This window comes from Octodon degus, unplaced genomic scaffold (genome assembly GCF_000260255.1).
Source record: "Octodon degus isolate 3935 unplaced genomic scaffold, OctDeg1.0 scaffold00028, whole genome shotgun sequence".
NCBI lineage: Eukaryota > Metazoa > Chordata > Mammalia > Rodentia > Octodontidae > Octodon > Octodon degus.
The window spans coordinates 13,231,983-13,242,119 of NW_004524604.1; the positions used below are offsets into that span (position 1 = coordinate 13,231,983).

The 10,137-nt window shown below is 36.5% G+C and overlaps 1 pseudogene; it reads left to right on the plus strand.

Moving 5' to 3' along the window:
* Positions 1 to 247, plus strand: part of LOC101584756 — a 1,274-nt pseudogene extending 1,027 nt beyond the window's left edge.
* The last annotated feature ends 9,890 nt before the right edge of the window (positions 248 to 10,137 follow it).

Genomic DNA, 10,137 nt, shown 5'->3' on the forward strand with positions numbered 1-10,137 from the left:
ACAGAAAATTCTTGATAATGGCGAATGGACACCAACTCTGCAGCACTACCTGTTGTACACTGAAGAGTCTCTTTTTCCTGTAATGCAGCACCTGGCTAAGAATATAGTAGTGGTCAATTGTGGGCTTACAAAGCATATGACTATCAAGAACAAATACGCCACCTCAAAGCATGCTAACATCAGCACTCTAGCGCAGCTGAATTGTGCCTTACTTGAAGATTTGGCCAAGGCTGTGGCAAAGGTGTAACTTGTAAACTTGAATACTCTATCTGCAAATGAAATTGGCACCATGTGCCACTTGTATATTGCATTAACAGACTTTAATAAAGATTGTGGGCCTTTTTATTTTTTATACCTTAACTGGTTACGCGGTTAGTTTCTCTTCTAGGGTAACCTAAACATGTGCTTTAAAGGATGGGTGGGACTATGCTTAAAAACTGCTTTTAGTTTCCCAGGGGATCCAGCTGATGTATAATAGTTGCCTGTATGTCTGTATGTCTACTTGGTTCTTCTTTGTGTACCTAGCTTTCAGTGTGAGTGAAGCCGATGCCTAAAGCTGTTCCTCCAGTAGGGGCTCCTGTGTATAAGCCGCTGCAACATCTGGAAAGATCTCCTGCCTCGTTCTCGTTTAAAGTAAAAGTGCCACTTCTCCCTAATTCTCTCTGCCACCTCTTTTGCTGCTTCTGGTAGCTGCTGTCTTAAGTATAAATAAACTATGTCAATTGTTAAAAAAAAAAAGTCAATAGCATTCCTTTGCACAGATAACAAACACATTGAGATGGAAATTAGAGAAACAATACCTTTTAAAATAACACTGAGGAAGATGAAATATCTTGGAATTAATCTCACAATAGTAGTTAAAAATCTTTTCAAGAAAAATTACAGTACTCTTAAAAAAAGTGATCATAGAGGATTTCAGAAAAACGGAACGATATTCCATGCTCCTGGATAGGAACAGTCAACATTGTGAAGATGGCCATACTCCCAAAAATTCTGTACAAATTTAATGCAATCTCTATCAAACTACCACCAACATACCTCACAGAGCTTGAGAAATTGTTCCCAAAATTTATTTGATACCAGAAAAGACCTAGAATAGGAAAGGCAATCATGGGCAACAAAGACAAGGCAGGAAGCATTACAATTTCTGACTTGAAATTATACAACAATGCATCTGTGATAAAATCAGTATGGTAGTAGCAACAAAATAGACTTGAGGATTAATGGAATAGTTTGGGAGACACTGAAGCCTCTAAAAACACTCAGCCACCTTATTTTTGAAAAGAGGCTGAACATGCTTACTCAAAGAAAGATAGCCTGTTTAACAAATGGTGCTGGAAAAACTGGTTCTCTACATGCCTAAAAATAAAACTTGACTAGGTATTTCACCATACACTAAGCTAAAGTCAAAGGGATTAAAGATCTAAACATTGAAACAGAAACCCTAAATCTCCTGGAAGAGTAAGTTAAAGGAACTCTTGAAAACTTAGGGGTAGGCAAAGAATTCATGAACAAAAACATGTGAAGCCCTTGAGGAATTAACAACTGAGACCGCCTCTTATAGAGAAGGTTTTTCATGTCAGAAGAAAACACCAAAAAAGTGAAAAGACAACCCATAAATTTTGAAAAAATCTTGGCGCATAAGTACTCCATGAAATGTCTGCTCTTTAGAATTTATAAAGAACTAAAAAACACTAGGGTCCTGAAATTTAAAGACCCAGTCCAAAAATGGGCATCTGAGATGAATACACACTTCTCAGAGCATGAAATTAAAGAAGCAAATAAATACATGAAAAAATGCTCCACATCCATAGCCATCCATGAAATACAAATTAAAACAATATTGAGATATCAACTCAACCCAGAAAGAATTGCTATCATAAAGAAATCAACCAACAACAAATGTTGGAGAGGCTGTGGGGAAAAAGGAACCATTCTCCACGGCTTGTGGGATTGTAGACTGTTGCAACCATTATGGAAATCAGTGTGGAGACTCCTTCAGAAACTAGGACTGGAAATCTCATTCAAACCAGCTATTTTCCCGTTTGGGAATTTTCCTGGCGGAACTGAAAACATCATATTATAGTTATATGTGTGTACCTATGTTTATCACATTACAGTTTGTGATAGTCAAATCTTAGAAACAACCAAAATGCCCATCACCTGAATAATGGATGAAAAAGATGTGATATTTTATACATTGGAGTATTTCACGGGTATAAAGAATGATATACTTGAAGCTTTATATTGAAGTGGATGCCACTTGAAGATATACAGATAAGTGAAATAAACTAGACACACATGTGTAAATATCATATTGTTTCCCTAGTATAAGTACTCTAAAGAAGAAATGCAAATAGAAAGGTATAGTGCAATTAAAAGGAAAGCAAGAACTTGAGGACTAGACAATGAAGAGAGAACAAGGAGAAGAGCCAGGAAATACCACAGAGGCAAACCATACAGTTTCATGTACAAGATGGGTAAGGAAATGATCCTGAGAATCTTCAGAAGATTTTAAAATCTAGCAGTTAATTGGAAGGATTTTCACAGTGACTAACTATATATACTGACACCTGTGAACTAAGCAACTGCCCTGAAGATGGCAATTTGTAATACTAGGTTCATGTTTGGGAGCCTGTCATTCTGTTCTTCTGAATATGTGCTGCTTGTCATGACATGCCAGTTGCTGTCGTGCTGTCTCTCGAGATAGATGATTGTTTAAAAAAGAAGCGGGTAGTGAATGAAGGAAGGGGACAGAAAAAGGAGTGTTGCAGGACTTTCCTGGTACAATGCTGTATATAGTTACGTTTCTCGGGTTATGTATAAACATATATAATACTTTATTTCTATTTTCAGTGTATTTTAATTAAAAAAACAAATAGGTTCATATTTTCAATGAAAAGCCTACCTGTTTACCAATAGGCATATTTCTGTATAAATATGTGTTGTACACATTTTTGTGTAGATAACCTTTAAAGTTATCATAAATAATAACCCAGTAAAGTTCTACTTTAAGCTATTTCTAATCCTACTGCTAGTTTTCACCTGTTTGATTTCTTTCTTTCTTTCTTTCTTTTTTTTTTTTTTTTTGCAGAACTGGGGATTGAACTCAGGCCAGGGAAGCGCTTATTCTACTGAGCTATCTCCCCAGCCCCACCTTTTTTTTGATTTCTAAGTTTTACCTTTTTGTTTAACCACTAAGTAGTAGTCATAGAATAGCAGACTTGGAACTTTACTTCTATGCTTTCTTAAATTGCTAAATTTATGACTTTCACACGAATATCTTAACTTCATGATTTCTAACATTTAAAGTGGCCTGATATCTTACTGTTACAAACTCCTAGTGCCATTGACGATAATTAAGTAATGTTGTCTAAATTTAGTATTATGCACCAAAAATATTTGTTCACTGGGTGAGAAACTGTTGCTTGTATTGTTGCAGTAAATTTAGTGTAAAGGCCCTAAAATGTATTTTTTTAAGTATGTATATAAGTCAATAAAGTTTACTCTACAGAATTCTATCCAGAAGAAAAAAATATATAACCCAGGAAGAATTTGGGAATGCTTTGCCATTTTTGCAAAACTGTGACAGTACCAAAACAGTGAGTTTACTTATCCTTGATTTCACCAGATGGCTGAGTTCCCATTAACCCACCAGAGAATGAGATGCAGACGTAGGTCCTTTACATGTCACCTTGACAAGACATAATGTCCGATCTTGTTTGTGTACTCCTTTCCCTTCTTCCTCTAGCCTGCTGCACTACTGGTGGTCTGCCCGTGTGCAACACAGATGTTTCTCTCTCTCGATGGCACGCTTTATTTTTCAAGTAGCTTTGGAGCGCATATGTTTCTATGTGAGACCTTTCCTTCCCTCTCCCAACACCTTCTTGTACTACATAAACAATCTTCATCCTGCCCCTCAGATCTGGGGCACATGAGACTTTCACAGATGTCATTTTTTTTTCCAGCCTGTTTGCCTCTGGTTGACATGGTCTTCGGATAATGTCTCCCTTCCTCCTCTGTTCCTAATGACTCAGAATGCAGATTTTTTCCCCCTCCTTTCAACTCAGTTTCCTTCTCTGACCCCAACATGTTTCATCCCCTTTCTTCTAGGTCTGTCTTTGTACTAGCTCTCCAGATGGGATCAACGATGAGCTCTTTCTGCTCTTTATTTTATTCTCTTACAACTGTTTAGTTTGCAAGAACAGGAAGAAGCAGGCTTCACACACTGAATATTTCACATGCATGATCACCTACAAATTTCTGATTTGTTTCTTTGAATTTGATGTTCTGTCTCATTTTATTTTTTCATTCTTATTTAGAACTGATGTTTACAGATTTTCCTCCTTTTAATATTTTCATGCACAGAATGAAAAATATATATATCTGCATGGATATATTATTTGAATATAGATATTTTTCTTTACTTTTATACAGAAGATTCTCAGCTTCTTTTTCACTATTGGACACATATTTGACGAGTGTGCCTTATGTACCAGAAATTCTACTGGATGCAGTTATTGGGGCTATAAACAGAACACAGATCTTTGTCCTTTCAAGGAATTTATTTTCTAGCATAAAATGAAGGTATACATAAAATTATAACATAACAATTATTTCAAATAATTAATTATGTAGGGACATTAATTGAGCTGAAATCTAAATGATAAGCAGGAACTTCAGTAAAAAGATCAGATGATGAGAATTCCAAGACGAAAGAATAAGCACAAACTCTTCTGCACAAGGACCAACACTGGCACTTCGGAGAACTAGGAGAGCAGCTGAATCCTGCAGGTCATGAGGCCAGCAGCAGCGTGGTGGGGAATGGCAGATGCTGTGCATGCACGGTAGCCAATCACAGCTCCTTTAGGACACTTACAGGGTAAGAATTTTATTCTCAAATGCTCTAGGATATTATGAAGTTTTTCCATTTTAAACAGTAATACAAAGGCTGGCCAAATAGCTCAGCAGATTAAAGCACGTGCAAGCAGGCACAGGAACCAGAGGTTTGATCCCCTGGCCTGCAGTGCCAGCCCTGCTCCCAGGACATGCTGAGATAGCAATTGAGACTGGGAGTGGTGATGTGCTTCTGTAATTGCAGCTTTTGGGAAGCTGTAAACATGAGGATCACTATGAGTCTGATCTAGTAGTGAGACCCTGAGCACCTTGTAGCCCATTCCCTAAAATACAAACAATCAAACACAAAACAACAACAACACAACAAAGCAACAATACAAACTGATTTTATTTTTGAAGTAAGTGTTTGGCTAGGGTTCTCACTTCCTTATAGCAGGATAAAAGGTAGAAGAGAGGTCACATATATCATGTTTTATAATTATTAATTCTCAGATAACTGTGATTAACTATAAAATGATTTAATTTTTGAGTTACCAACACTTGTGTCCTTTCCATCTATTTTTTTAAAAACGGGTACAAATTAGAATTAAAAGAGAAAATATTACAAGTGATACAGAATTTCCCTTAACAAAGTAGTGAGTTTCACACTGTTCAATATAATGTATAATGTCTTCCAACCAGTTATTCATATTACCAGATATATGCATGCAAAATTGGAAGAAGAAATAAAAAATTATATAAGAATTTAAGAAGAAAAAAAACCACAAACAGTTGAAAAAGGAGACAAAACAAATTAAATATTGTCTGCTTCTTTCCATGGGCCAGCAGAAATGCACAGTGTAGTTGTCCAAACTATCCTAGTTACATATCTAGATAGATTTCTTTCCTTTGCTCCCTCCTCTGTCCTTCTTCTCAACTCTGCAACTCTTTCCTTTTGAATAAATTCATTCCCTTTTCCCAGTATCTATTGTACACTTCAGATTCCATTTTTCTCTTTCAGGTTCTCACACTAAGGAGACAATACGATGCCTGCACATGTGGGTCTAGTTTATTTCACTTAAGAGTATATTTGGTCTCTAGTTGCATCCTTATTATTTTTTTAAGGTGCAGTGCTTTTACTTGAACCATGATGCCTTTTTTCTTCTTCATACTCAAATTTATTAACTTATCATCAAAAATTTACAGGAGTTTTGTCTTCCATTTATTTCTATAACTCGGGGTTTTCCTTTTCCAGCATGAATGCACTAAACTATGAGGCATAGCTTCAGCTCTACTATAACATCCTCATCCTCACCAGGCCTTAAGCCTTGTTCAGCTGTCTCTGGTCATACTTACAGCATATTCCCGAAAGGCTTTTTCTATATGCTTTTTCTGACCACTTTGTGTGTATTCTATACTTATGCTACAAAGGATTCTATCAAAGCATCTGAAAAATGAGCGTTTCTGAGTGGACAACACTGGAAAATGTTAGGGAGTCTGCAAAGACAAACATTACAAGGAATACTGGGAGAAAGTTAGAAATAGTAACCATAGCCAGAAAGCTATAGAACGAGTTTTGAAGAATCTCAGTGAGAGAGGGCTGGGTAGATAGCTTAGCAGTCTAGGTGCCTGCCTGGCAAGTGCAAAGAACCAGTCCAATCTCTGGCACCACCTTCTGAGTGAGCCCCACCCTCAGGCACTGAGACAGGAGAATCAATATGAATCCAAGCTGTGTAGTGAGACTCTGTACCAAATACATAAATAAAAGTTTAAAACATATCTCAGTATCTGATTTGGTAATAAGGAAGTCTATACTGACAGCAAGCTGTCAAAAAGAGCACGTTGGGTGATGAGATGTGACCAGAAGAGGTGAAATCATTTGGATAGCTAAAGGCATGAAAGAGGCTTGGAACCTGTGCATTCATGCACACACTGTGGACATGAGAGGAAGGGGTGGGCTCAGACATGCCAAGACAGTTTCAATTCATTAGTGTTATAGAGGAATGCAATTCAGTCAGAAGAACGAGAAACAGAATAGAATCTGAGATTCCTCACATTTTTGTTTGAAAACAGAATAGAAAATGATTTGATTCATAAAAGTAGGCTTGTGGAATGTACATTTTGGTGGTCAGCAGTTCCTCCCACTTCACTACTTTAACAATAATTACTGATTCTTCTTAGTAAGAAAACTTTTTTCTAGTTTTATAAGTTGACTTTTTCATTGCTTTGTTGTTTGATTTCAATTGTTTACTGCAAATTATGCTTTTTGATTTTATAAATTAATTTTGAATTATTGACTATAGTAATACAAAAGCAGTATAAGTTGTTACCAATATCAATGCATGCTGATGGAAGAACAGTGTTTTCTAGTGAGCAAATTCTGTGAAGTGATCTGGGATATACTATTTTTGAAACTAGGGAGAAAAGAAGACATGACCAGGTGAGATCTTGAATTCTTTTTCTTCTCTCACAATCACTATGGATAAATTTATAAGTGGACTTATCCTTTTCAATCAGCTTGCAAACTTGCTTACCCTTTTCAGAATATGAACTACTTTGCTCCCATGAAAGCAAGTGGAGCATTCAGAACACAGATGAAAAGATTATTGTAATATAGTAAATCAAAGGCACTAGAAGGCTTCCATTTACTATGGAAGCTAATTTATATGGTCCATGTAAGCATTGGGGATTTGAACAGGGAGTGGTCATGGTTGGCACTAGCACTAGATTGTTCAGGGAAGGCCCAGAGATGATGCAGAAATTTTCAGATAAGTGAATAAGGGAGTAATGTGGACTAAATAAATCTTTCCCCTTTAAATTTGGTTGTCAGACATTTTGTCTCAGCAGTGATACAAAAATAACTAACATAGTTGTCTGTTGAAAGGGACATTTGGAAATATCTATAGACTCCATTGCCTGGAGCACACCCTCAGTACTTGACAGGACAAAGATGAGGACCAGACACTCCAAAGAAAAACTTCCAGGTATTACCTAGGGAGTTCAACATAAAGCCAAGTGCCAGGAACAACTGTAACTAAATGAACACCTACTATTTTACATCTTCTATAACTGAAATTGTTTTATGCTGAAAGTTATTTGTTTAAAAATGATTGTAAAGTTATAAATAATATATTATGTTTAGTCCTACATTAAATAAGTCCTCTTTCCCAGAAATCATCTTAATTTCTTTTATCACAGTTACCGGCCTCTATTAAAATAACAGTTACTATTAAAAAAATGTTTAATGTCTTTGCTTCCTACTAGACTTTAAGCTACATAAAGCTAGAGGTCATGTTTTTGTTTATCACTGTAAATCTAAGGAAACATCCAAGATTCAATACATATACAGTGAATATGAAAGTATATGTGTGTGAATTTAAAATATATTTTGGACTGGACATAGTTCTAGCGACAGCCACTCAAGTACTGGAGGATGAGGCAAAAGGATAGCAAGTTCAAAGCCAACCTAGAGAGAACCTGCCTGTAAAAAGACATTTTAAAAATTAAGGTTGAAAATTAGTGTATGTTGTTATTTACATGTCAAAATGTAATTCATTTACTTTTCTGCAAATGGCTATTCTAAACGTTGTTCAACTTTCCAGAGGTGTTAGTACCCATAGACAAAGTCTCTTTCCTGATTACTATGCACTAATCTTTAATAATCAAAAAGGAGTGAACTACTTAGATGTATTTTACAAAATGTAGTTTGCAGTCAAGTTTGGCAAGTTGACCCACAGACTTTTAACAACTTGATTCTAAGCTTAAAATGCTCTAATAACCAAGCAATTCAAATAAAGTGCTTTTCTATTGATCTTTATTTTCTGCATAGCAAGGATCCTCTGCTTGTCATATAGTTTAATAGTCACTAAGTGGTTCACACATATGAAACCTCCTGCCTCAATTTGTTGGCAGGCTTGATAAAGGTAGGTAAGTGACAACTATGTGAAACATGATACTTAACTTTAAGAACCCTCAGGCACCAATCTGTGGATCTTCAATAAAATTCCATCATCCAGGAGCCTCAGAAAAGAGTTCTAGGGAAGTGAGACTTAGCTGGATCCAAGGCAGATTTTTCTTGTACACAGCTGTCTCCTCTTACCACAAATATCATTAAGTTCTGATCTTCTTAGAAATACTTGCCAGTTTATTTAAGTTTTTTATTGTAATGGCAGATTCTTTTGGTGTTGCTGAAGAAAAGGTAAATCCTGGAAATAAGGCAAAGGACGATTATTATCATTTTGATACCATATCAGGGAAGAGCTTCCCTTTAAAGTGCATTTGAATCACTTATTGATATTTTTTAAAAACACAGATTTTGACCCAAGGACTCATTATAGGCTTCAAACAGCTGGGAAGTAATGGCTGTTGTTGGGAACTGGGGTATACAGGGCTATTTTCTTGGATGAGATTCCCAGGAGAAAGAATGCACATCAGGCTAGATCAGTGAAACAGCAAGCATCTTTACTTTTCAGCCCTTACAGATGCTTTTATCACATATTTATGTACTTGTATACTGACTTAACCATGTAGCACATATGCAGCTATCTATGCTTCATCATGGATGCATAAGTGTGTCCCACTGTGCACCTGCACCAGTGGGGTCATGACTTCAGATTTCCTCAGACAACCCAATCTTGGAGGTACTCCACAGCAGCTCCCTACATCCCACCCCCTCCAGGGTCAGGGAAATATCACTTGTCATGTACAACTCATACAGCAGACTCCTGTGAATAAACCCCACCACAGCAATAGAGGAAATAATATAATATCACTAACCCAATTGCCAATACAGCACAGTGTGTGGAGACCTAGTGCCAGTGGGTCCCCAGGAATCTCATCATTGGGTGTGATGTCATGTTGTGAGGCCTAGATGGCAGAAACCTCCTGATCCATTCCCTGTAAGGCTTGCTACCAATGCCTGGTGGTTAGGGGTATGAATACAACATTCTGTATGCAACAGGGCTCAAATGCCTTCTCGTGTTATGGTTAACAAACCAAGACCCACGAGGCTTTGCAAAATTATCCTTCTTTTTTTTTTTTTTTCAGTAGTTACCTTCTTTTATTGCCATAGTTTTATTGATAAACAAATAGCAATGAGACAGTTTCAAATCAAATCGGTAAGATAGTTTCAATAATTAACACACTGCATACATTATTCTTAGTGGTTAATTGCTGTACAAGAAGCAGACTTGATATCTATTCACAAACACCATTAGAACAAATCATTCTATTCATTAACAGAATGTAACTATATATCTATCCTAACCACTTTGAATACACAGATACAAAATGGACATTCAT